This window comes from Macaca mulatta, chromosome 10 (assembly GCF_049350105.2).
Source record: "Macaca mulatta isolate MMU2019108-1 chromosome 10, T2T-MMU8v2.0, whole genome shotgun sequence".
NCBI lineage: Eukaryota > Metazoa > Chordata > Mammalia > Primates > Cercopithecidae > Macaca > Macaca mulatta.
In genome coordinates, this window is record NC_133415.1 from 100,230,354 (window position 1) to 100,256,629 (window position 26,276).

At 46.7% G+C, this 26,276-nt stretch overlaps 1 long non-coding RNA gene across 1 annotated transcript; it reads left to right on the forward strand.

Annotated features, from left to right (window-relative positions):
• Positions 1 to 1,271: 1,271 nt before the first annotated feature.
• On the forward strand, positions 1,272 to 20,058 carry LOC144332186 (uncharacterized). Its single transcript, XR_013400017.1, has 4 exons — positions 1,272 to 1,446; positions 5,354 to 5,440; positions 19,053 to 19,106; positions 19,900 to 20,058. It is a non-coding gene; the product is annotated as an uncharacterized LOC144332186 (long non-coding RNA).
• The last annotated feature ends 6,218 nt before the right edge of the window (positions 20,059 to 26,276 follow it).

Below are 26,276 nucleotides of genomic sequence, written 5' to 3' on the forward strand. Positions count from 1 at the left end.
TTTTTTTTTTTTAGGCAGGATCTTGCTCGCTCTGTCACCCAGGCTGGAGTGCAGTTGTGTGATCACAGCTCACTGCAGCCTTGACCTTCTGGGCTCAAGCAATCCTCCCACCTCAGCCTCCTGAGTAGCTGGGACCACAGGCATGTGCCACCACAACTGGCTAATTTTTATTTATTTATTTTTCGAGACTGGGTCTCACTCTGTCACCCAGGCTGGAGTGCAATGGTGTGATCTCGGGTCACTGCAACCTCTGCCTCGTGAGTTCAAGCGATTCTCCTGCCTCAGCCTCCCTAGTAGCTGGGATTACAGATGCCTGCCACCACGCTCAGCTATTTTTTTTTTTTTTTGAGATGGAGTCTCTCTCTGTCACCCAGGCGGGAATGCAGTGGTGCGATCTTGGCTCACTGCAACCTCCCCATCCTGGGTCCAAGTGATTCTTCTGCCTCAGCATCCCAAGTAGCTGGGACTACAGGTGCGAGCCACCATGCCCAGCTAATTTTTGTATTTTTAGTAGAGGTGGGTTTCACCATGTTGGCCAGGCTGGTCTCAACTCCTGACCTCGTGATCTGTCCACCTCAGCCTCCCAAAGTGTTCAGATTACAGATGTGAGCCATAGCGCCTGGCTTTTTTTTTTTTTTTTTTTTTTTGTATTTTAAATAGAGACTGGGTTTCACCATGTTGACCAGGCTGGTGTCGAACTCCTGACCTCAGGAGATATGCCCTCCTAGGCCTCCCAAAGTTCTGGGATTGCAGTCATGAGCCACCGCGCCTGACCACAACTGGCTAATTTTTTTTTTTTTTTTGAGGCGGAGTCTGACTCTGTGGCCGAGGCTGGAGTGCAGTGGCTGATCTCAGCTCACTGAAAGCTCCACCTCCCGGGTTTACGCCATTCTCCTGCCTCAGCCTCTGGAGTAGCTGGGACTATAGGCGCTCGCCACCACGCCCAGCTAGTTTTTTGTATTTTTAGTAGAGACGGGGTTTCACCGTGTTAGCCAGGATGGTCTCGAACTCCTGACCTCGTGATCCGCCCATCTCAGCCTCCCAAAGTGCTGGGATTACAGTCTTGAGCCACCGCACCCAGCCAACTGGCTAATTTTTAAATTTTTTATTGACAGGGGTCTCACTATGTTGCCCAGGCTGGTCTTGGACTTCTGGCCTCAAGCGATCCTCCTGCCTCTGGGTCCCAAAGTGGTAGGATTACAGGCATAAGCTGCTGTGCCCACACTACCTCTTTCTTAATATGCAAATTGTCCCCACGTAGTAGGAGCTCAAAAGGAAGGCGGTGCTGGGGTGAAAGCAGGCATCAGTTTAAGCAGTTCTTAAATCAGAGCCATAAAACCAAACTACCACCGTCTGTCATCACCTGAAGAGAGGGGCTGTTCCAGGCACAGCTGAGAACACAGCAGCAAACTGGGTTTCCCAAATGAGTTAACCAGTATCTTACAGGTGGGTTAAAATGGCCGCTTACATTATGAGATACAGGGAAGGGGTGGTTCCTGACCACGAAGGCCACTCAAACCAGGTGGCTTTGCTTGTCTGCATGGAGACGGCACTGTGCGTTTCTGCCCTGTGTCCCAGATGGGCTCTTGCTTCCTTCTGTCAATTTCAGGAAAGATGTGTGCTGGGAGACCTGGGGCAGGAAGAGAGGGATGCCCCTAACTACATTACTCTGTAGAATCAGATTAAGATGCTCAACTAGAGGGGCCTAGGAGAAGGAAGGGCAAGCAGAGAGGAGGAGGAATGATTTCCAGCACCCTTATCTTCCCTGTCCCTCCTGCTGCACTTCTCTGAGCACTCCCTCTCTGCACAGAGGGACTAGAAATAAGATCTCAGAGCTGGGAGGGCAATGGTTCATGCCTGTAATCCCAGTACTTTGGGAGGCTGAGGTGGGAAACTCACTTGAGCCCAGGATTTCGAGACCAGCCTGGGCAACAAGGCAAAACCCCCATTTCATTTTTTTTTTTTTTTTTTAAAGACAGTCTGACTCTGTTGCCCAGGCTAGAATGCAGTGGAGTGAGCTCAGCTCACTGCAACCTCCGCCTCCTGGGTTCAAGCGATTCTCCTGCCTCAGCCTCCTGAGTAGCTGAGATTACATGCACCTGCCACCACATCCAGCTGACTTTTCTATTTTTAGTAGAGATGGGGGTTTCACCATGTTGGCCAGGCTGGTCTTGGACTCCTGACCTCAGGTGGTTCGCCCACCTCGGCCTCCCAAAGTGCTGGGATTACAGGCGTGAGCCACCGTGCCCGGCCCCAAACCCCCATTTCTACAAAAAACAAACAAAATAATTAGCCAGGTGTCATGGTGCACACCTGTAGTCTCAGCTACTCAGAAGGCTGAGGCAAGAGGTTTGCTTAAGCCTGAGAAATCGAGGCTGCAGTGAGCTGTGGTCCCACCACTGTCCTCCAGCCTAGGTAACAAAGCAAGACCCTGTCTCAAATTAGCTGGGGTGGTGGCGCATGCCTGTAATCCCAGCTACTCGGGAGGCTGAGGCAGGAGAATCGCTTGAAGCCGGGAGGCGGAGGTTGCGGTGAGCCGAGATCATGCCATTGCACTGCAGCCTGGGCAAAAAGAGCAAAACTCTGTCTCAAAAAAAAAAAAAAAAAAAAAACCCACAGTGTTGGTGAACCCTATTTGGTTTTTCTGCTTTTTTCTTTTTCATTAAGTGAGAACTTTAAAAACCAGAAGTGCCTTGGGCTTCTCTCATCCTCTGAGAGGCCCTGGGTGCTGTGGGCATCTGCTTTTCAGCTGGGAAAGTCCAACCTCCTCCCACTCCGCAGCCTCTCTCTGGCTCCTACTTTCAGCCCCCAGCTGGGGTGGCAGGTGGGAGCTTCAGTAAGGTGGTGTCTTGGGTTGAGTTCCTGCAGAAGCTGATCAGGGACAAAGACTCCATGCAATAGTTCATGTGGGAAGTGGTTCCAGCAGGCCCCAGTGGAGGAAGGAGAAAATGAGGCAGGGAAAGGTAGAAGATACTACGGGTTTGTTTGTTTTGAGACAGAGTCTCACTCCTTTGCGCAGGCTGCAGTGCAGTGGCGTGATCCTGGCTCACTGCAGCCTCTGCCAGCCAGGTTAAATGAATTCTCTGCCTCAACCGCCCAACTAGCTGGGATTACAGGTGTGTGCCACCACATCCAGCTAATTTTTGTATTTTTAGTAGAGATGGGGTTTCACCATGTTAGCTAGGCTGGTCTTGAACTCCTGGCCTCAAGGGGTCTGCCCACCTTGGCCTCCCAAAGTGCTGGGATTACAGGCATGAGCCACCGTGCCCGGCCACAAATGACTTTCTCTTATTTATGAAATTAATTTTTTTTTTTTTTTTTTTTTTTTTTGAGACGGAGTCTCGCTCTGTCGCCCAAGCTGGAGTGCAGTGGCGCGATCTCGGCTCACTGCAAGCTCCGCCTCCCGGGTTCATGCCATTCTCCTGCCTCAGCCTCCCGAGTAGCTGGGACTACAGGCGCCCACAACCGCGCCCGGCTAATTTTTTGTATTTTTAGTAGAGACGGGGTTTCACCGTGGTCTCGATCTCCTGACCTTGTGATCCGCCCGCCTCGGCCTCCCAAAGTGCTGGGATTACAGGCGTGAGCCACCGCGCCCGGCCTTATTTATGAAATTAATTAATAATTAGGGCTGGGTGCAGTGGCTCATGCCTGTAATCCCAACACTTTGGGAGGCTGAGGCGGGCTGATCACTTGAGGTCAGGAGTTTGAGACCAGCCTGGGCAACATGGTGAAACCCCATCTCTACTAAAAATACAAAAATTAGGCAGGCGTGGTGGCGGGTGCCTGTAATCCCAGCTACTCAGGAGGCCAAAGCAGAGAATCGCTTGAACCTGGAAGGCAGAGGCTGCAGTGAGCTGAGATTGTGCCACTGCATGCCAGCCTAGGCAACAGAGTGAGATTCTGTCTCAAAAAAACTTAATTGGCCGGGTGCAGTGGCTCACACCTGTAATCCCAGCACTTTGGGAGGCCGAGGCAGGTGGATCACGAGGTCAGGAGATCGAGACCATCCTGGCTAACACAGTGAAACCCTGTCTGTACTAAAAATACAAAAAATTAGCCGGGTGTGGTGGTGGATGCCTGTAGTCCCAGCTATTCGGCAGGCTGAGGCAGGAGAATGGCGTGAACCCTGTAGGCAGAGCTTGCAGTGAGCCAAGATCACGCCACTGCACTCCAGCCTGGGCGACAGAGTGAGACTTCATCTCAAAAAAAAAAATTTAATTAATAATTATTAATTAATTTGCCCAGGCTGGAGTGCAGTGGTGTGAACACAGCTCACTGCAGCCTTGAACTCCTGGGCTCAGGTGATCCTCCAGTCTCAGCCTCCCTAGTAGCTAAGATAACAGGTATATGCCACCATACCTGGCAAATTATTTTATTTTTTTGTAGAGATGAAGTCTCACTTTGTTGCCCAGGCTGGTCTTGAACTCCTGGGTTCAAGTGATGTGCCTGCCTCAGCTTCCCAAAGTGTTGGGATCACAGGTGTGAGCCACTGTGCCCGGTCACAAATGACTTTCTGAGACCTGTCTCCTCCGAATTTCTAATCTTAAGAAAATCAGAGGATCGGGCCACATTGGGCCCACGTCCCTGCCTTGCAGCTCTTGGTTGAAATGAGAAGTGACTGCCTTTTTTATTTTTTATTTTATTTATTTGTTTTGAGACAGTCTCACTCTGTCTCCCAGACTGGAGTGCAGTGGCACAATCTCAGCTCACTGCAACCTCCGCTTCCCAGGTTCAAGCAATTCTCCTGCCTCAGCCTCCAGAGCAACTGGGACTACAGGTGCATGCCACCACACGCAGCTAATTTTTATTTTTTTAGTAGAGACGGGGTTTCACCATATCTGCCAGGCTGATCTTGAACTCCTGGCCTCATGATCCACCCGCCTCACCTCCCAAAGTGCTGGGATTACAGGCGTGAGCCATCGCACCCGGCCATGACTGCCTCTTTTAAATAGAGCCATGTTCTCCTCTGGGTCCCCATTTGGTGCATTTCACTCCTTGTGTTAGTTCAGTGTCAATGTCTTGCCTCTAGAGAAGTCAGGGACCATTTCTGTCTTATCCTTCTAAAAGCCTCCTCCCACCCTCCCAGTCACTTTCTACTCCACCCACGCTGTCTCCTGCTGGCTTGCACACATTCCCTTTGCACCTGTACTTCCCTCTGTCTGCCCAGAACACTCTCTCTCCAGAGTTCCCGCTGGCTCACACACTTTCTGGCTTGGTACAGATAAGCATCCTTGGAAGCCAAGTGTTATACAGTGGAGCCACAAGATAGGTGTTCAGGAACATGGATCCCTGAATCTGTACCTGGTGGAGGAGGAGCTCCATTGATCAGGAACTCCTATTGTGAAATTTATAGGAGCAAGAATTAAGTGATTGCATCAAACCATCAAGATTTGGAGCTTCTCTGTCCATGACCCTGGCAGTACCCTAAATGATGAACAAGGTAAGTCACATTTGGGGTGGAATGCTTGCAAGCTCGCTTGTCCACACACCAAAAGCCATATTCTCCAGCCAGCATTGTTGGGGATAATGGTGATCATTTGTTCTCTCTCTGAGATAAGCATTTGTCTTTCAATCTATTCTGAATTCAGGTGATGGAAGAGGATGTTGCTTATTATGACACTTAAAATTCCAACAACAATTAAGGCCTGAATAATACCATGGGTAATATTGATGGTATTGATGGGGAGAACGGAGGAACACGTTCTGAAACATAAAAAAATTGATTGGATGGCACAATTGTTTTCCAGGCAAAAGAGCAAACTAAACTATTTTTAAATGTCAAGAGCTAAATAGCCTGGAGAAAAATGTAATATATTACAAGCAATAAGCAACAGACCTAGACATATGTTGATACCTTTCAACATAACAGAATGGCGAGCCCTGGCTTAACCTTCTCCGCTTCCAAACCGGTTCCCTCCTGGAATTAATATTTTCCTGTCATCTTAGAGTAAAGGCCGTGCGTTCTCAGCCATTAAGGCTTCCAGTCTGAAAGCCTTTCCTTAAACTTGTTTCAATCCGTCTTTGATTCTGAAATGCTCCGATTATATTTCCATAGTGGCCATGTTAATTAATGGTGATGATCAGATTTAATGAAAGAGGGAGTTAGTAAGCCATTCCCTGGGCACTTTCGTAAAAAGGGAGACTGCTAACAAGTGCTAATGACCTGACATGGAAATCTCACCTTCCCCAGGGCTTTTAACCTGCAGTCACATCCTGAAACATAACCCGAAGGCTGCTGTAAGCAACTGGATGTTTGATCTTCTTGTAAGCAGGGCTATCTATACTCAGATTTCTCAACTGAATTCGTCCTAGAAAATAGGGCCTTCAGGCCTGGAGCGGTGGCTCACGCATGTGATTCCAGCACTTTGGGAGGCCAAGGCGGGGGGATCACCTAAGGTCAGGAGTTTCAGGAGTTCAAGACCACCCTGGTCAACGTGGTAAAACCCTGTCTCTACCAAAAATACAAAAATTAGCCAGGTGTGGTGGCACACACCTGTAGTCCCAGCTACTCAGGAGGCTAAGGCAGGAGAATCACTTGAACCTGGGAGGTGGAGGTTTCAGTGAGCCGAGATTGCACCACTGCATTCCAGCCTGGGTGAAAGAGTGAGACTCTGTCTCAAAAAAAAAAAAAAAAAAAAAAAAAAAAAAAAAAAAAAGGGCCTTCAAGCAGCAAGAGGTTTGGGTCCAGAAAACCATGACTGGCAAAAGTCAATCATTTTGCCCACAGACTTAGTAGTTGCATTATCATGTAGTATATATTGTTATGTTAGTATGTTTTATTTTTTATTTTATTTTTTTTTTTTGAGACGGAGTCTCGATCTGTCGCCCAGGCTGGAGTGCAGTGGCGCGATCTCGGCTCACTGCAAGCTCCGCCTCCCGGGCCGACGCCATTCTCCTGCCTCAGCCTCCCGAGTAGCTGGGACCACAGGCGCCCGCCTCCGCGCCCGGCTAAGTTTTTGTATTTTTAGTAGAGACGGGGTTTCACCGTTTTAGCCAGGATGGTCTCGATCTCCTGACCTTGTGATCCACCCGCCTCAGCCTCCCAAAGTGCTGGGATTACAGACGTGAGCCACTGCGCCCGGACATGTTAGTATGTTATATGACATTCTGTTATTTTACAAAATTATGGTTTTTGTTTTTTGTTTTTTTTTTGAGACAGAGTCTCGCTCTGTCACCCAGGCTGGAGTGCAGTGGTATGATCTCAGCTCACAGCAACCTCCGCCTCCTGGGTTCAAGCGATTCTTCTGCCTCAGCCTTCCAAGTAGCTGGGACTACAGGCACGTGCCACCATGCCTGGCTAATTTTTGTATTTTTAGTAGAGATGGGGTTTTACCACATTGGCCAGGCTGGTCTCGAACTCCCGACCTCATGATCTGCCTGCCTTGGCCTCCCAAAGTGCTGGGATTACAGGCGGGAGCCACCGTGCCTGGTCAAAATTATGTTTTATAATTGTCTTTTGTATTTTATTTATGTTATCTACTGCGCAAGAATTAAAACTCTCTGTGTACGGCCGGGCCCAGTGGCTCACGCCTGTAATCCCAGCACTTTGGGAGGCCAAGGCGGGCGGATCACTACAGATCAGGAGTTCAACACCAGCCAGGTCAACATGGTGAAACCCTGTCTCTATTAAAACTACAAAAATTAGCTGGGCATGGTAGTGCGTGCCTGTAATCCCAGCTACTTCAGAGGCTGAGGCAGGAGAATCACTTTAACCTGGGAGGCAGAGGTTGCAGTGAGCCAAGATCCCACCACTGCACTCCCAGCCTGGGCTACAAAGTGACTCTGTCTCAAAACAAAACAAAACAAAAAACAAAACAAAACCCTCCCTGTGTAGAAGTCTGGTATTGTTCACTTCTGTATCCTCAGTATCTTTTTTTTTTTTGAGACGGAGTCTCACACTGTTGCCCAGGCTGGAGTGCAGTGGCGCGATCTCGGCTCACTGCAAGCTCCGCCTCCCGGGTTCCCGCCATTCTCCTGCCTCAGCCTCCTGAGTAGCTGGGACTACAGGCGCCCGCCACCACGCCCGGCTAATTTTTTTTTTGTATTTTTAGTAGAGACGGGGTTTCACTGTGGTCTCGATCTCCTGACCTTGTGATCCGCCCGCCTCGGCCTCCCAAAGTGCTGGGATTACAGGCTTGAGCCACCGCGCCCGGCCTATCCTCAGTATCTGTAAGAGTGAGCAAGCTGGGTGTGGTGACATGCATCTGTAGTCCCAACAACTTGGAAGGATTGCTTGAGCCCAGGAGTTTGAGGCTGCAGTGAGCTATAATCATGCCACTGCACTCCAGCCTGGATGACACAGGGAGACCCAGTCTCAAAAAAAAAAAAAAAAAAAAAAAAGGGGGATGTGGTGACTCACACCTGTAATCCCAGCACTTTGGGAGGCAGAGGCGGGGTGGTCACCTGAGGTCAGGAGTTTGAGACCAGCCTGGCCAACATGGCAAAACCTGATCTCTACTAAAAATATAAAACTTAGCCAGGCATGGTGGCTTGCACCTGTAGTCCCAGCTACTAGGGAGGCTGAGGCAGGAGAATCGCTTGAATCCAGGAGGTGGAGGCTGAGGTGAGCCAAGATAGCGCCACTGCACTCCAGCCTGGGTGACAGAGCAAGACTCCATCTCAAAAAAAAAAAAAAAAAAAAAAGATAATCACAAGTTTTTAAATGAAAAACTATCTATAGAAAAATATATGTGGCTGGGCGTGGTGGCTCATGCCTGTAATTCCAGCAATTTGGGCGGTCAAGGCAGTGGATCACCTCAGGTCAGGAGTTCAAGACCAGCCTGGCCAACATGGTGAACCCTTTCTCTATGAAAAATACAAAAATTAGCTGGATGTGGTGGTGCATGCCTGTAATCCCGGCTACTTTGGAGTCTGAGGCAGGAGAATCACTTGAACTGGGGAGGTGGAGGTTGCAGTGAGCAGAGATTGTACCGTTGCACTCCAGCTTGGGTGACAGAGTAAGACTCCGTCTCAAAAAGAAAGAAAGAAAGAAAAAGATATGTATGGTATTTACATTTTTACACTTACGTAAAAAAAAAAAGACATTCTATACTTACTATGGACTACATATCTATCTGAAACCACCTTTGTAAAAATAATAACAATGTGAAAATTATGACAGTAAAAGAGATCTGACCTATCCAACCCCATCTTGCTTTTTTTTTTTTTTTTCTTTTTAGACAGAGTCTCGCTCTGTCCCCCATGCTTGAGTGAGTGCGGTGGTGTGATCTTGGCTCAATGCAACTTCTTTTTTTTTTTTTTTTTGAGACGGAGTCTCGCTCTGTCGCCCAGGCTGGAGTGCAGTGGCGCGATCTCGGCTCACTGCAAGCTCCGCCTCCCGGGTTCACGCCATTCTCCTGCCTCAGCCTCCCGAGTAGCTGGGACTACAGGCGCCCACAACCGCGCCCGGCTAATTTTTTGTATTTTTAGTAGAGACGGGGTTTCACCGTGGTCTCGATCTCCTGACCTTGTGATCCGCCTGCCTCGGCCTCCCAAAGTGCTGGGATTACAGGTGTGAGCCACCGCGCCCGGCAATGCAACTTCTGCCTCCCAGGCTCAGATGATTCTCCTGCCTCAGCCTCCCAAGTTGCTGGGATTACAGACATGGGCCACCATAGCTGGCAAATTTTTGTATTTTTAGTAGGCACAGGGTTTTACCATGTTGGCCAGGCTGGCCAGGCTGGTCTTGAATGCCTGACCTCAGGTCCTCAGGTGATCTGCCTGCCTCAGCCTTCCAAAGTGCTGGGATTACAGGTGTGAGTCACCACGTCCCATCCCCCTTTTTTTTTTTTTTTTTTTTTTTGAGAAGGAGTCTCGCTCTACCACCTACGCTGGAGTGCAGTGGCACAATCTCCGCTCACTGCAACCTCTGCCTTTCAGGTTCAGGCAACTCTCCTGCCTCAGCCTCCTGAGTAGCTGGGATTACAGGTGCTCACCACCACATCTGGCTAATTTTTGTATTTTTAGTAGAGACAGGGTTTCATCATGTTGGTCAGGCTGGTATCAAACTCCTGACCTTGTGATCCACCCGCCTCAGCCTCCCAAAGTGTTGGGATTACAAGCATGAGCCACCACGTCTGGTCCCCATCTTGTTTTTAAACTCCAAACTGCCCTTGGTCACTCTTGAGTGTGGACTGAGCTAACTTTGGGAGAAATTTAGTTCATAGTTTAAATGATAATAGCTCTTCCCTAAACTAAACTGCCTTTATAAAACTAATAAAAAGCCGCAAGTTTAAGACTATAAAAGGGGTCTGAATTCTGCTAAAACGTAGGCATAGTTAAATAATTACCAGCCATTGTTCCGGAGGTCACAAGATTTGTAACTTTCCCGATTAGTCCTGTAAATAACATCACTATTATAAAACCTAAGATTGGGGCCAGGCGGGGTGGCTCACACCAGTACTCCCAGCATTTTGTGTGCCAAGGCAGAATTGCTTGAGTCCAGGAGTTCAAGACAGCCTGGGCAACATAGGGAGTCCCTGTTTCTACAGAAAACAAAACAAAAATAGCAGTCGTGGTGGTGCACACCTGTGGTCCCAGCTACTTGGGAGGCTGAGGCAGGAGGTCCGCTTGTGCCTGGGTGGTAGAGGCTGTAGTGAGCCATGATCAACAACTGCACTCCAGCCTGGGTGACAGAGTGAGACCCTGTCTCAACAAAACAAAACAAAACAAAAACAAAAAACAAAACCAACCAACCAACCAAACAAAAAAAACCCCAAAAACAAAAACCTAAGATTGACTTTCCAAGATATCTTTTCAGATTTTTGCATTTCTGACCAGCAGGTAACTCCACCTGGATGAGCAACTCCTCTGTGGCCCCTACCCAGAAGCAGACTCAGTATACAAGGACTGTTTTCCACAGCCTGTGATTGCATCCCCAACCAATCAGCAGCACCCATTCCCTAGCCTCCTGCCTCCTATCCTTGAATAACCCTAGCCTTCAAATTTTGGGGGTGGTTGATTTGAGTAGTAATAAAACTCCAGTCTCCTGCTTAGCCAACTCTAAGCATATTAAACTCTTTCTCTGTTACAACTCTCCTGTCTTAATAAATTGGCTCTGGCCGGGCGCGGTGGCTCAAGCCTGTAATCCCAGCACTTTGGGAGGCCGAGACGGGCGGATCACGAGGTCAGGAGATCGAGACCATCCTGGCTAACACGGTGAAACCCCGCCTCTACTAAAAAATACAAAAAACTAGCTGGGCGAGGTGGCGGGCGCCTGTAGTCCCAGCTACACGGGAGGCTGAGGCAGGAGAATGGCGTAAACCTGGGAGGCGGAGCTTGCAGTGAGCTGAGATCCGGCCACTGCACTCCAGCCTGGGCGACAGAGCATGACTCCGTCTCAAAAAAATAAAAAAAATAAAAAAAATAAAAAAAATAAATTGGCTCTATCTGGGCAGTGGGCAAGGAGAACCTACTGGGCAGTTATGTACCTATGTAAATGTGTACTGAGAATGTTGGAGGCTGGGCACAATGGTTCACACCTGTAATCCCAGTGCTTTGGGAGGCCCGGGCAGAAGGATGGCTTGAGCCCATGAGTTCAACACCAGCCTGGGCAACATAATGTGATCTCATCTCTCCAAAAAACATTTTTTTAAATTACCTGGGTGTGGTAGCAAGCACCTGTAGTCCCAGCTACTTGAGACGCTGAGGTGGAAGGATCACTAAAACGTGGGAGGCAGAGGTTGCAGTGAGCAGAGATCACGTTACTGCTCTCCAGCCTGGGTGACCAAGCAAGATCCTGTCTCAAAAAAAAAAAAAAATTTTTTTTTGGAAGGATCTACCTAAAACCTACGACAGTGGTTACTTCAGGGAAAGGGCCTGAGATTGGGAATTGTAGTTGAAGGCTACTTCAGATTTACCTAGAATGATTCTCAGGTGGGGGTGATTCTACTTTTTTTTTTTTTTTCTCTTGCTTTTTGCAGAGCAGGGCTACTCCATAGGCAGTGTGCCCAAAGTAGTTGATTCTGCTCTCTAGGAGTATTGGGCAATGTCTGAAGATATTTTGGGTTATCACAAATGGTTGAGATGGAGGAGGGTACTACTAGCATCCAGTGGATCAAGGCCAGGGATACTGCAAAATCGTCCACAATGCTTAGCACAGCCCCCACAACAAAGAATTATCCAGCCTAAAATGGCAATGGTACTGAAGTTGAGAAACTGGATCATTTCAATTTTTTTTTTTTTTTTTTTGAGATGGAGTCTCGCTCTGTCGCCCAGGCTGGAGTGTAGTGGTGAGATCTCGGCTCACTGCAAGCTCTGCCTCTCGGGTTCATGCCATTCTCCTGCCTCAGCCTCCCAAATAGCTGGGACTACAGGCGCCTGCCACCACGCCCGGCTAATTTTTTGTATCTTTTAGCAGAGATGGGGTTTCACTGTGTTAGCCAGGATGGTCTCCATCTCCTGACCTTGTGATCCACCCGCCTCGGCCTCCCTATTTCAATTTTTATAAGCAGATAGGATTCAAGTATTATTTGTGTAATTAAACAGGGACTGAAAAAAAAAAATGATGTGGCGGGGAGGAGTCTCTCTGAAACTATTCTGGTCTGGGAGGCTGCCTGATTTAAAAAAAAAAAAAAATGGGATGCTGTGATCCGCCGTCCACCTTCCCTCTGCAGGACACAGCATGCATTCCCCCAGCTGACAGGAGTGTTGGCTGCTGCTGCCTCACACTCTGATGAGTCCCTCTTCAGAAATTGCTCTTAGCTGAAGGAAGCTGCCTTGTTCAACAGCCTTTCTGCTTGAGAAGCCTCTGCACTGTTGACATCACTGCTTTGTAGCAGGGGTTGGGGGAACTGTCCTATGCCCTGTAGCATGCATGGCAGCATCCCTGGCCTCTACCCACTAGATGCTAGCAGTCCTACCCACTAGATGCTAGCAGTCCTACCCACTAGATGCTAGCAGTCCTACCCACTAGACGCTAGCAGTCCTACCCACTAGATGCTAGCAGTCCTACCCACTAGATGCTAGCAGTCCTACCCACTAGATGCTAGCAGTCCTACCCACTAGACGCTAGCAGTCCTACCCACTAGATGCTAGCAGTCCTACCCACTAGATGCTAGCAGTCCCCTCCTTTTTTTTTTTTTTTTTTTTTTTTTGAGACAGTCTTACTCTGTCCCCCAGGCCAGAGTGCAGTGGTGTGATCTTGGCTCACTGCAACCTCCACCTCCCGAGTTCAAGCAATTCAATTCTCCTGCCTCAGACTCTGAATTAGCTGGAATTACAAGCGTGTGCCACCACGCCCAGCTAAGTTTTGTATTTTTAGTAGAGTCGGGGTTTCACCATGTTGGCCAGGCTGGACCCCTTCTCCTATTACAACAACCAAAAATATCTCTGAACCTCTGAACATCACCAAATATCCCCTGGGAGGCAAAATTCTCCCCCTCCCTGCATTAGGAACCACTGATGTATCCAGTGCCTGGTTAATACAGGAGCACAAAGGCCCAGACCCCTGACCTCAGTTTGGAATATCTCTGAGGGCCATCTCAGCCTTCGTTGAGATTGCATCACAAATTCCTCTCTGCCCAATCCTCCTTCCCTCGTCCCATCATAGGTGTTGTTTTCCAGAGCACTCTCCAATAAATATTCTAGTACAAATCTCCCTCCCAGAGACTGTTTTGTGGGACCACTGACCCCAGACCAAGATGAAGGCTCAGAGGGGTTAAGTGGCTTTTCAAAGGTGCCACAGCAGGTTGTATGTGGAGCTAAGACTGTGACCTTTCTCCTCACTCCATGAATGATGCTCATAAGCCTCGAGCTTCAAGGCCTTATTACTGGGCTCTGCTGAGCACAACTATCTTTTTCTCCCTCCCCTTCCCTCCCCTCCCCTCCCCTCCCCTCCCCTTCCCTTCTTTGAGACAGAGTCTTGCTCTGTTACCCAGGCTGGAGTGCAGTGGCATGATCTCGGTTCACTGCAACCTCTGCCTCCCGGGTTCAAGTGATTCTCCTGACTCAACCTCCCAAGTAGCTGGGACTACAGGTGCCCACCATCATGTCCAGCTAATTGTGTGTGTGTGTGTGTGCGTGTGTGTGTGTGATGGAGTCTCGCTTTGTCACCCAGGCTGGAGTGCAGTGGCGCGATCTCAGCTCACTGCAAGCTCTGCCTCAGGGGTTCACACCATTCTTCTGCCTCAGCCTCCCAAGTAGCTGGGACTACAGGAGCCCACCACCATGCCCGGCTAATTTTTTTTTTGTATTTTTAGTAGAGACAGGGTTTCACCGTGTTAGCCAGGATGGTCTTGATCTCCCGACCTTGTGATCCGCCCACCTCAGCCTCCCAAAGTGCTGGGATTACAGGAGTGAGCCACCATGCCCAGCCTGTCCTGCTAATTTTTGTATTTTTAGTAGAGACGTTGTTTTTCCATGTTGGCCAGTCTGGTCTCAAATTCCTGACCTCAAGTGATCGCCCACCTTGGCCTCCCAAAGTGCTGGGATGGCAGGAGTGAGCCACTGCACCCGGCATACAACTATCCTTGATCTCTGACTTTTCAACCCCCTTGCCTACCCCATGCGCATTTCTATAACAGAAGAAACAGAAGAAAAATTCATAGAATGTGCAACCCAGTGGCATGAACTTCAGCCCTCTTCCTTTGTTGTTCTTAAGCAATATACCTTGTAGATGTCCTTGTCTGCATTCTCTCAACTGGTTGACAGCCAGCAAGTTCAAACACGTAGACATTTCAACTACCAGTATCTAACATGATCGCATAAAGGTCTTTGTGCTCAAAAAACTTTAAAAAAATTTTTGTTTTTTATAGAGACAAGGTCTCACTATGTTGTCCACGGTGGTCTCAAACTCTTGGGCTCAAGTGAGCCTCCCATCTTGGCCTCCCAAAATGCTGGAATTACAGGTGTGAGCCACTGTGCCTGGCCAGAAAACTTTTTTGTTTGTTTGTTTTTCATAGAGATGGGGGTCTCACTATAGCCCAGGCTGGTCTTGAACTCCTGGGCTCAAGCAATCCTCCCACCGTTTTTTTTTTTTTTTTTTGAGACGGAGTCTCGCCCTGTCACCCAGGCTGGAGTGCAGTGGCCGGATCTCAGCTCACTGCAAGCTCCGCCTCCCGGGTTTACGCCATTCTCCTGCCTCAGCCTCCCGAGTAGCTGGGACTACAGGCACCCGCCACCTCGCCTGGCTAGTTTTTTGTATTTTTTTTAGTAGAGACGGGGCCGTGTTAGCCAGGATGGTCTTGATCTCCCGACCTCGTGATCCGCCCGTCTCGGCCTCCCAAAGTGCTGGGATTACAGGCTTGAGCCACCGCGCCCAGCCTTGTTTTTGTTTTTTGATAAAAGTATGGATGTGAGATAATGGGCCCATACAAGTATGTGGTTGCGACAAGGTCATTTCTCAGCGTGATGGTCCATTTCTAACATCATGGGACAGTTACGGAGGTTAGAATGCTGTGATCTGGTGTGAGAACTCTTGCTATGCCAATAATAATAATAAACATTAGGCTGGGTGAGGTGGCTCGTGCCTGCAATCCCAGGACTTTAGAAGGCTGAGACCAGAGGATTGCTTAAGCCCAGGAGTTCAGGATCAGCCCGGGCAACATAGCAAGACGCTGTCCTGTTAAAAAATGAAAATAAAAGCCGGGCGTGGTGGCTCATGCCTGTAATCCCAGCACTTTGGGAGGCCGAGTTGGGCGAATCATGAGGTTAAGAGATCAAGACCATCCTGGCCAACATGGTGAAACCCTGTCTCTACTAAAAATACAAAAATTAGCTGGGCGTGGTGGTGCGTGCCTGTAGTTCCAGCTGCTCGGGAGACTGAGGCAGGAGAATCGCTTGAACCTGGGAGGCGGAGGTTGCAGTGAGCCAAGATCGTGCCACTGCACTCCAGCCTGGTGACAGAGCGAGACTCCATCTCAAAAAAAAAAAATAAATAAAATAAAAAATAAAAATAAAAAAGAATAATAAATATTAATTGAGCCATTGCTATTAAACACTACCTACTTATATATATATTTATGTATTATTAAATATATACTATATTAATACATATTATACGTATAATATATTTTATAATATATGTAATAGTTAATAGTAAAATATTAACATTATATTACTGTATATAGTATATATACTGTATAGATGCATGTGTACTGTATATTACATTACTATATTTACTGTTATATATTGTATAGATACATACATATTTATAAATATAAAATAACATTATATATCATGTATCAATAGGCAGATACTGTTATTTCACCTACTTACTGGTAAGAAATCTGAGGCACAGAGAAGCTAAGTAACTTACTCAAAGTCACACAGGCAGAGACACTCCAGCCTGCGTGACTGCTCTTGATTTTCAGAAGGTGTGGTTCTAACTCAGAGCACATTTATTCAACTGAATGCATTTATTAGGAAGATCTTGAAAGCCTGTCTTCCCCTCTCCCTCCCAACACATCAAAAATTAATGGAATGTAAAACAATTGGATGCTCTTCATCTTAAACTGGTCAGCTTAAGCTGGTCAGTGTCAACCAGGTTCAAGTCATGGAACTATATGTAAATGTTGAAAATGTATCATTGTATCTTTTTTTTTTTTTTTTTAGAGACAAGGTCTCCATATGCTACTATGACTAGTAGCATAGTCATAGCTCACTGTAACCTTGAACTCCTGGGCTCAGGTGATACTCCTTCTTTCACCTCAGCCTGCTGAGTAGCTGGAGCCATAAACAGGCACCATCACGCTTGGCTAATTTTTTAATTTTTTGTACATATTGGAGTCTCACTATGTTGCCCAGGCTGGTTTCAAACTCCTGCCCTCAGGTGATCCTCCCACTTCAGCCTCCCAAAGCACTGAGATTACAGGGGTGAGCCACCACACCTAGCCCTGTGTATCATATCTTAAAAGGAAAATATAATTATGGATTTATGGTATATTTTCTTTTTTTTTTCCCTTTTTTTTTTTTTTTTGAGACGGAGTCTCACTCTGTTGCCCAGGCTGGAATGCAGTGGCATCATCTCAGCTCACTACAAGCTCCGCCTCCCGGGTTCACGCCATTCTCCTGCCTCAGCCTCCCGAGTAGCTGGGACTACAGGTGCCCACCACCACGCCCGGCTAATTTTTTTGTATTTTTAATAGAGACGGGGTTTCACCATGTTAGCCAGGATGGTCTCGATCTCCTGACCTCGTGATCTGCCCGCCTCAGCCTCCCAAAGTGCTGGGATTACAGGCGTGAACCACCGCGCCCGGCCGATTTATGGTATATTTTTTTGCATTGAAACTGGAAACTCTTGTAACACATAAGTACATTATTCGACTTCCAGTTATTCAAGAAACACTCTAATTTTTTTAACCATCATGTATTGTGTAAAAACAGTAGGGGAGATGATCAATTGCTCACTGTTTATTTAAAGCTGTGGCTTAAACACTTTCTGTATAGTATCTCTTTATTGAAGGATTGTTGAGAGAGCTCTGTCACTCATCTTTGCGCTAAGAAACCCTGGTGCGTGTTGTGTATTGGTTCGTTTTGGCTTCTGCACTGACAAACGGGATCTGATCAAGTTGAACTTCCTGCAGAATAATAATTCACAGAAAACTGCAGGGTATGGTGAATCACGCCTGTACTCCCAGAACTTTAGGAAGCCAAGGTGGGTGGATCATGTGAGGTCAGGAGTTCGAGACCAGCCTGGCCAATGTGGCGAAACCCTGTCTCTACTAATAGTACAAAGGTTAGCCAGGCATAGTGACCTGCGCCTGTTTTTCCAGCTACTGGGGAGGCTGAGGCAGGAGAATTGTTTGAACCCCGGAGGCGGAGGCTGCAGTGAGCCGAGATTGTGCCACTGCACTCCAGGCTGTGTGACAGAGTGACTGTCTTAAAAAATAAAAATAAAAAATAATTTACAGAAAAGTTAAGAAAGGTTATCTATGGCCTCTTAATCTTCCTGATCTGAAACAGCAACTTGGGGTAAAGGAAGAATGTTGAGGAAGTGGAGCATTAAAAAAAAAAAAAAAAAAAAAAAGAGGAAGAAGAGAAAGAGAAGAAGAGAGAGTGAAAGGGAGAGAGAGTGAAGAAGGAAGGGAAGAAAGAAGGGAGGGAGGGAGGAAAGAGAAAAGCAAAGAAAGAAGGAAGAAAAGAGGAAGGAAGGGAGAAAAAGAGAAAGAAAAGGCTCGTGTCATAAATAGTGTAAATGTACTTAATAAGCAACTGAAATCAAAGGCTGAGTAGTACGTCATACTTGATGTCTAATATTTTAAAATTTAGGCTGGGCGCCGTGGCTCACACCTGTAATCCCAGCACTCCCAGAGGCCGCGGCGGACGGATCACTTGAGGTCAGGAGTTCAAAACCAGCCTGGCCAACACGGTGAAACCCTGTCTCTGCTAAAAATACAAACATTAGACAGGTGTGGTGTCATGTACCTGTAATTCCAGCTACTCCGGAGGTTGAGGTAGGAGAGTCGCTTGAACCGGGAGGCGGAGGTTGCAGTGAACGGACATTGTGCCATTGCTCTCCAGCCTGGGAGACAAGAGTGACACTCCGTCTCAAAAAAAAAAAAAAAAAAAAGGAAAAAGGAGAAAAATTGGGACACAGAGATATGGACATGCAAGGGGAGAAGGCAGGTGAAGATGCAGGCAGAGTGTGGAGTAATGCATCTACAAGCCAAGGAAAAACAAAAATTGCTGTCAACCTCTAGAAGGTACAGGTGGCAAGGAAGGAATCTTCCCTAGAAGTTTAGATGGGAGTCCAGCCCCGCTGACATCTTGATTTTGAGCTTCTAGTCTCTGGAACTGCGAAATAACACGTTTTGGTTGTTTAAAGCTACTAAGTTTTTGATAATTTGTCATTGCAGCCCTAGGACACAAATATATTCACAATAAAAGAAATGAAAATTAAAATTATACCTACATGCCATTTTTAACCTGCCACTTTGACAAAGATCGAAAAGCCTGATAACAGACTAAGTCAGAAAATGTGTTGGGAAATTGATTGCTTTGATTTGCTGCTGGTGGGAGTAAATGTAAACTGATATAACCTCTAGAAATTACTTGACAATTTCTATCAAAATTACAAATGCACATACCTTTTGACCCAGTAATTCTGCTTCTAGGATTTATCCTACATTCGAGAAAGTTGCATACGTGGACAATTACACATGGACACGGTAAGAATCACAGCTCTATCTGTAACCACAAACATTTGGAATGAACACTAACTGTTCATTATCAAGTGATGTTTGAGTACACTGAAGAACATCTATACTTGGAGTCAGCAAACTTTTTACATAATGGGCCAGATAGTAAGTACTCTAGGTTTGCAGACCCAGAGGGCTCTGGTACAACGACTCAACTCTGCAGTTGTTGCTCAAAAGTAGTCATACAGACTGGGTGCTGTGGATTACGTCTGTAATCCCAGCATTTTGGGAGACTGAGGCGGATGGACCACCTGAGGTCAGTAGTTTGAGACTAGCCTGGTCAACATAGCGAAACCTCGTCTCTACCAAAAATACAAAAATTAGCCAGCATGGTACTGGGCACCTGCAATCCCAGCTACTCGGGAGGCTGAGGCAGGAGAGTTGCTTCAGCCTGGGAGGCAGAGGTTCCAGTGAGCTGAGATCGCACCATTGCACTCCAGCCTGGGCGACAGGGCGAGACTCCATTTAAAAAAAAAAAAAATGTAGTCATACATCATACATCATATATAAGTGAATGGGCATAGTTGTGTTCCAATAAAACTTTATTTACAAAAAACAAGCAATGGCCAGATTTGGCCCATGAGCCTGTTTGCTGATCCCTGATCTATTCAATGGAATATTATGAGCTGAAAAATTAGTGAGGTGGCTATGTTCTGTGCCACAGTGACTTCTAAGATTAAGGGAAGAAAGCAAGATTCAGAACAGTATGGATTTGTCAAAAAAATATATAAATTTATATAAATAATTATTTGTATATTTATAGCCGATGTCTGGAAGTATCCATAAGAAAGTGGACCCATTACTTATTTCTGGGATAGGAAACCGTGTGCCTCAGTGTCTCAGTCGGAAAATATTTTCCTTTGTGCTTTTTGAATTCTGAACCAAGCTGAAATTATTACCCATTCAGAAAACAAAATAAAAATGTGAAAAGGTAAGTAAATTTATTTCCCTACCACATACTTTTACTTTGCCGGGCCAGTGAGTACAAATGGTTTTTAGTTCAGTTTTTTGTTTGTTTGTATGTTTGTTTTTAATAGAGATGGCATTTCACTTTGTTGCTCTGGCTGGTTTCAAAAAGGCAAATTTTCTTTCTTTCTTTCTTTCTTTCTTTCTTTCTTTCTTTCTTTCTTTCTTTCTTTCTTTCTTTCTTTCTTTCTTTCTTTCTCTCTCTCTCTCTCTTTCTTTCTCTTTTTTCTTCCTTTCTTTCTCTTTTTTCTTTTTTTTTTATTTTGAGATGGAGTCTGGCTCTGTTGCCCAGGCTGGAGTGCAGTGGCACCATCTCGGCTTACTGCAACCTCTGCCTCCCGGGTTCAAGCGATTCTCCTGCCTCAGCCTCTTGAGCAGCTGGGACTACAGGCATGCACCACCACGCCCAGCTAAGTTTTGTATTTTTAGTAGAGACGGAGTTTCACCATGTTGGCCGGGCTTGTCTTGAACTCATGGCCTCAGGTGATTCTTCAGCTCAGCTCCCCAAATGCTGGGATTACAGGCATCAGCCACCACACCTGGCCGGGTTTTCTCATTTTTGGATGGTTGAAAACAACCCAAAAAGGAATAATATTTTGAGAAGGGGGTGGGGGAAAAAAGAATATTTTGTGATAAAAGAAAATTATGTGAAATTCAAATTTCAGTGTCCACAAATAAAGTGTAATGGAACACAGCCCTGCCTATTCATTTGCATTCTGTCTGTGGTTGCTTTGCCTTACACTGGCAGACTTGAGTCATTGTGACGGGGAGCCCAAAAAGCCTAAAATATTTATCTGGTCCTTTACATAAACAGTTTACATATTGTTGTTCTAATTAAAGAACAAAAACAATCTTTCACATGCTTCTAGAAATAGAAAGTTCGTATTTAATATTGAATGACCATTCCATGAGGACTTTAAAAAATGAAATGGCTTAAGATAACTCAAAATTAAATTGCGAATTTTCTTGCTGCTTCTTAGAGAATATTTTAAAAAGCTGTGGTCTCTAAACAAAAATAAAGCACTTATCCCATCTGTCTGGGTCTCACTGCACACTGTGTTGGTGAGGCCATCAGAATGAAAATGTATCACAACCCACCTTCCCTTTTATTTTTATTTTTCATTTTTATAGATATATATTTTTTGGGGGGTGGGTGGGTGGGGCGGGGACAGGGTCTCACTCTGTTGCCCAGACTGGAGTGCAGTAGAGTGATCTCGGTTCACCGCAACCTCCACCTCCCAGGTTCAAGTGATTCTCCTGCCTCAGCCTCCCGAGTAGCTGGGATTACAGGTGTGCGCCACTGCTGCCGGCTAATTTTTGTATTTTTAGTAGAGATGGGGTTTCACCATATTGGCCAGGCTGGTCTTGAACTGCTGACTTCGTGATCCACCCGCCTCAGCCTCACAAAGTGCTGGGATTACAGGCATGAGGCACCACGCCCAGCCAGAAAAGACAAACCTATTATTAAGGCAGAAAGTAGATTAGTGGTTGCCTGGAGCTGGGAGTGGGATCAGAGATAAGGATAAGTAGGCCGAGAGTTCCTATTGAGGTGATGAAAAAGCTGTATTATATTAAAAATGTACTAAAAATAATCGAATTATACACACAAAAGCAGTGGATTTCATGGCATGTAAATTACATAGCAATAAAACTGTCTTTTAAAAAAGAGAGAAAGGAAGAAAAGAAGCAGCAAAAGTAGAAAGGCCAGGCATGGTGGTTCATGCCTGTGATCCCAACACTTTGGGAGGCTAGGGCGGGTGGATCACCTGATGTCATGAGTTCGAGACCAGCCTGGCCAACATGGCAAAACCCTGTCTCTACTAAAAATACAAAAGTTAGCTGGGTGCAGTGGCGTGCGACTGTAGTCCCAGCTACTTGGGAGGTTGAGGCAGGAGAACTGTTTGAACACAGGAGGCAGAGGTTGCAGTAAGCCAAGATCACACCACTGCACTCCAGCCTGGGCAACAGAGCAAGACTCCATCTCAAAAAAAAAAAAAAAAAAAAAAAGTAAAAAGAGAGAGAGAGAGAAAAAAAAAAAAAGAGGAAGAGGAAGTGGAAGCAGAAGAATAACCACCCAAACCAATCAGTCTGCAGGGTTTGGGATTCAGCTTTTAAAAATTACATACATTTGCCCAACTCCAATCTTCCAGTTGTTCCCACTCTCCACACTTTCTCAAAGATTACTGCCAGCATTTCCTCTGTCACATGTGCCAATTATTTCAGTCCTCTGGAATGTCATTCATCAGGTTTAGAAACTTTTTGACAAGGTGAATATGGTAACAAAGTCCAAGAGGTGGATGTTTTCCCACCCTTCTGAACCTCTTCCCTTCGCATACTCTTCTCCTCTGATGACTTCTCCTTTAGTCCGTGTTTACATTTTGTGATTTCTTAGACGTGAGTTCCTAGGCAACAGAAAGAGCTAGGGTAGTTGCGTGCGCAGTGAGCTGCGCCTTAGGAAACTGTGGGCTTCTGGGGTGGCCTTCCCCTAAGTTCCCTGCATGACTGTTGTAGATGTTTGTAGCTCGGTCTACCTAGCAACCCCCCCTCCTCCTTCTGGAAACAGCTCTAGGTTTCCTGGGTGGGGTTTCCTTCACCCACTTGGTGTTTGTGGTCCTGGAGAGGCAGACCTCCACCCATGGGCTCCAGGAATGAGCAGGTGACTCAGGTCAACCCGGACACCAACATAGCTCAGCTCTGGCTGTGGTGATTGGCCGAAAGATGGACATGTGACCTAAGAGAGTCCAGTGAGAGTCAGTTCTGAGATGTTTTCTAGAAATACTGGAAAAGAGATGTTCTTCTTCTACCATGATTGCTTTGTGGTGGGATGTAAGGTTGACTGTGAGCCTCGGTGGGCTACCATATGGGAAATGCCTAAGAATGAAGCATTTACCTTTCCTATAGTCCCTGAAAAAAATAAAAATAAAAATAAGAAATGAAGCTAACACAGGCCGGGCACGGTGGCTCACGCCTGTAATCCCAGCACTTTGGGAGGCCGAGGTGGGAGGATCACCAGAGGTCAGGAGTTCGAGACCAGCCTGGCCAACATGGTGAAACCCTGTCTCTACTGAAAAAATACAAATATTAGCCGGGTGTGCTGGCACGTGCCTGCAATCCCAGCTACTCAGGAGGCTGAGGTAGGCTGCTTGAACCCCGGAGGTGGAGGTTGCAGTGAGCCGAGATGGTGCCACTGCACTCCAGCCTGGGCAACAGAGTGAGGCTCCATCTCAAAAAAAAAAAAAAAGAAAAGAAAAAGTGGGGGCCGTGCACAGTGGCTCACGCCTGTAATCCCAGCACTTTGGGAGGCCGAGACGGGCGGATCACAACGTCAGGAGATCGAGACCATCCTGGCTAACATAGTGAAACCCCGTCTCTACTAAAGATACAAAAAATCAGCCGGGCATTGTGGCGGGTGCCTGTAGTCCCAGCTACTCGGGAGGCTGAGGCAGAAGAATGGGTGAACCCGGGAGGCAGAGCTTGCAGTGAGCCGAGATCGCGCCACTGTACTCCAGCCTGGTAGACAGAGAGAGACTCAGTCTGAAAAAAACCCAAAACCACCCCCCCCCAAAAAAAAACCCCAAAAATGAAGCTAACACAAAGGAAATGAATCAAGAAATAGGGAAACAGTACTGATCTCACTGTGTTATTCTCTGGGTCCATCCATACCTGAAGCTGGTACAAACTGTACCCTTGCTATCAGGTGAGTCTGTGAATTCTCTCTTCATAACCAATTTGATCGTGATTTTTGTCACTTGTATAACTTGAATAACACACTGTCTGGGAGGTGCGATGGCTCACATCTGTAATTCTAGCATTTTGGGAGGCCGAGGGTGAGGGATCACTGGAGGTCAGGAGTTTGAGACCAGCCTGGCCAACATGGTGAAACCCCATTGCTACAAAAATACAAAAATTAGCCAGGTGTGGTGGCAAGCGCCTGTAGTTCCAGCTACTCGGGAGGCTGAGGCAGGAGAATCGCTTGAACCCAGGAAGTGGAGGTTGCAGTGAGCCAAGATCATGCCACTGTGCTCTAGTCTGGATGACAGAGTGAGACTCTGTCTCAAAAATAAATAAATAAATAAATAAATAAATAAATAAATAAATAAAATAAAAATAAAATAATAAATAAAAATTAAAAAAATGTAAAAAAAACCCATCCAGGAATGGCCAGTTCTTTCCCAACATCCATTTTTCACCCTTCTCCGTGTTAAGAGACTCCAATTTTTTCTCGTTTTTTGGTGGGGGGACAGGGTCTCAGTGTGTTACTTAGGCTGGAGTGAAGTGGTACAATCACAGTTCACTGCAGTCTCCTGGACTCAAGCCATCCTCCCACCTCAGCCTCTCAAGTAGCTGGGACCAGAGGCACGTGCCACCACACCTGGCTAATTTTTTTTTTTTTTTGGTAGAAACTGGGTCTCACTATGCTGCCCAGGCTGTTCTCGAACTCCTGGGCTCAAGTGGTCCTCTTGTCTCAGCCTCCCAAAGGGCTGGAATGACAGGCATGAGCCACTGTGCTTGGCCAGATTCCAATTTTTATTCTAGCACATTGCCACCTAGAATAAAGGTTAAATTTCCCAGTTTCCCTTGCAGTTAGGTATAGGTGAAAAAGTAGTGTCACTTTATAGCTTAGTCATATGTCTAAGTTCTGGCCAATGAGATGTAAGTTGACATGAGTGGAGGCTTCCAGAAGCCTTTTCTCCCTTCCTGCTTCCTGCTTCCAGGAACGCAGATTTGATGGATGGCATTCCAGACACTAGCCTGAGTCATGTGGATTTAAGAATGGAGTGCTAGATGAAGCAGACAGACAGCAACAAGATTTCTGGTGAAAGAGGACCCACCATACCAGCCTTGGAGAACTAATCCATAGACTTCTTTTACATGAGAAGAGAAATAAACTTTTATCTCATTGAAGCCACCAATTTGTCCTGTCTCTGTTACTATATCCAAAGCTGAGTCTGATTGACAGTGCCATGTTCCTCAAGCCCTGGCTACATGCTGTATTATCGGTTATTTTTTCATTTAGCCTATCTGACAGGTGAAAAAGTAGTGTCATTTCATAGTTCTAAATTCATTTCTTTTTTTTTTTTTTTTTTTTTTTTTGAGACGGAGTCTCGCTCTGTCGCCCAGGCTGGAGTGCAGTGGCCGGATCTCAGCTCACTGCAAGCTCTGCCTCCCGGGTTCACGCCATTCTCCTGCCTCAGCCTCCCGAGTTGCTGGGACTACAGGTGCCCACCACCACGCCCGGCTAGTTTTTTGTATTTTTTTTAGTAGAGACGGGGTTTCACTGTGTTAGCCAGGATGGTCTCGATCTCCTGACCTCGTGATCCGCCCGTCTCGGCCTCCCAAAGTGCTGGGATTACAGGCTTGAGCCACCGCGCCCAGCCCTAAATTCATTTCTGATAAGAGCTGATCTTATTTTTGTAGATTTTGAGCCATTTGTGGGGTTTTGGGTCTGTGAACCATCTTCCCTCCCCTTCCCTCCTCTCTTCTCCTCTCCCTTCACCTCTCCGTCTTTCTTTTCTCTCCCTCTCTCTTTCTCTCCCTTTCTTTCTTCCTTTTTTTTTTTTTTTTTCCAAACAGGGTCTGGCTCTTTCATCCAGGCTGGAGTGCAGTGCTGCAATTATAACTCACTGCAGCCTCCACTTCTCTAGGCTTGAGCAATCTTCCCATTTCATCCTCCCAAGTAGCTGAGACTACAGGTGTGCGCCACCATACCCAGCTAACTTTTTTAGGGATGGTTTATTGCCATGATGCCCAGGCTGGTCTCAAACGGCTGGGCTTAAGCAATCCTCCAGCCATGGCCTCCCCAAGTGCTGGGATTACAGGCCCCATTTGTTCCTTTCTTTTTTTTTTTCAGGCCAAGGCAGATGGATCACCTGAGGTCGGGAGTTCGAGACCAGCCTGACCAACATAGAGCTTCCCACCTCAGACTTCTGAATAGCTGGGACTACAGGTGCATGCCACCATGCCTGGCTAATTTTTAATTTTTTTGTAGAGATGGGGGTCTCTCTATGTTGCCCAGGCTGGTCTCAAACTCCTGAGCTCAAGTAATCCACTGCCTCAGCCTCCCAAAGTGCTGAGATTACAGGCATGAGCCACCGTGCCTGGCCTAGAATGGCTAAAATTTTTTCTTTTCTTTTCCTTTTCCTTTTCCATTTCCATTTCCATTCCCTCCCTCCC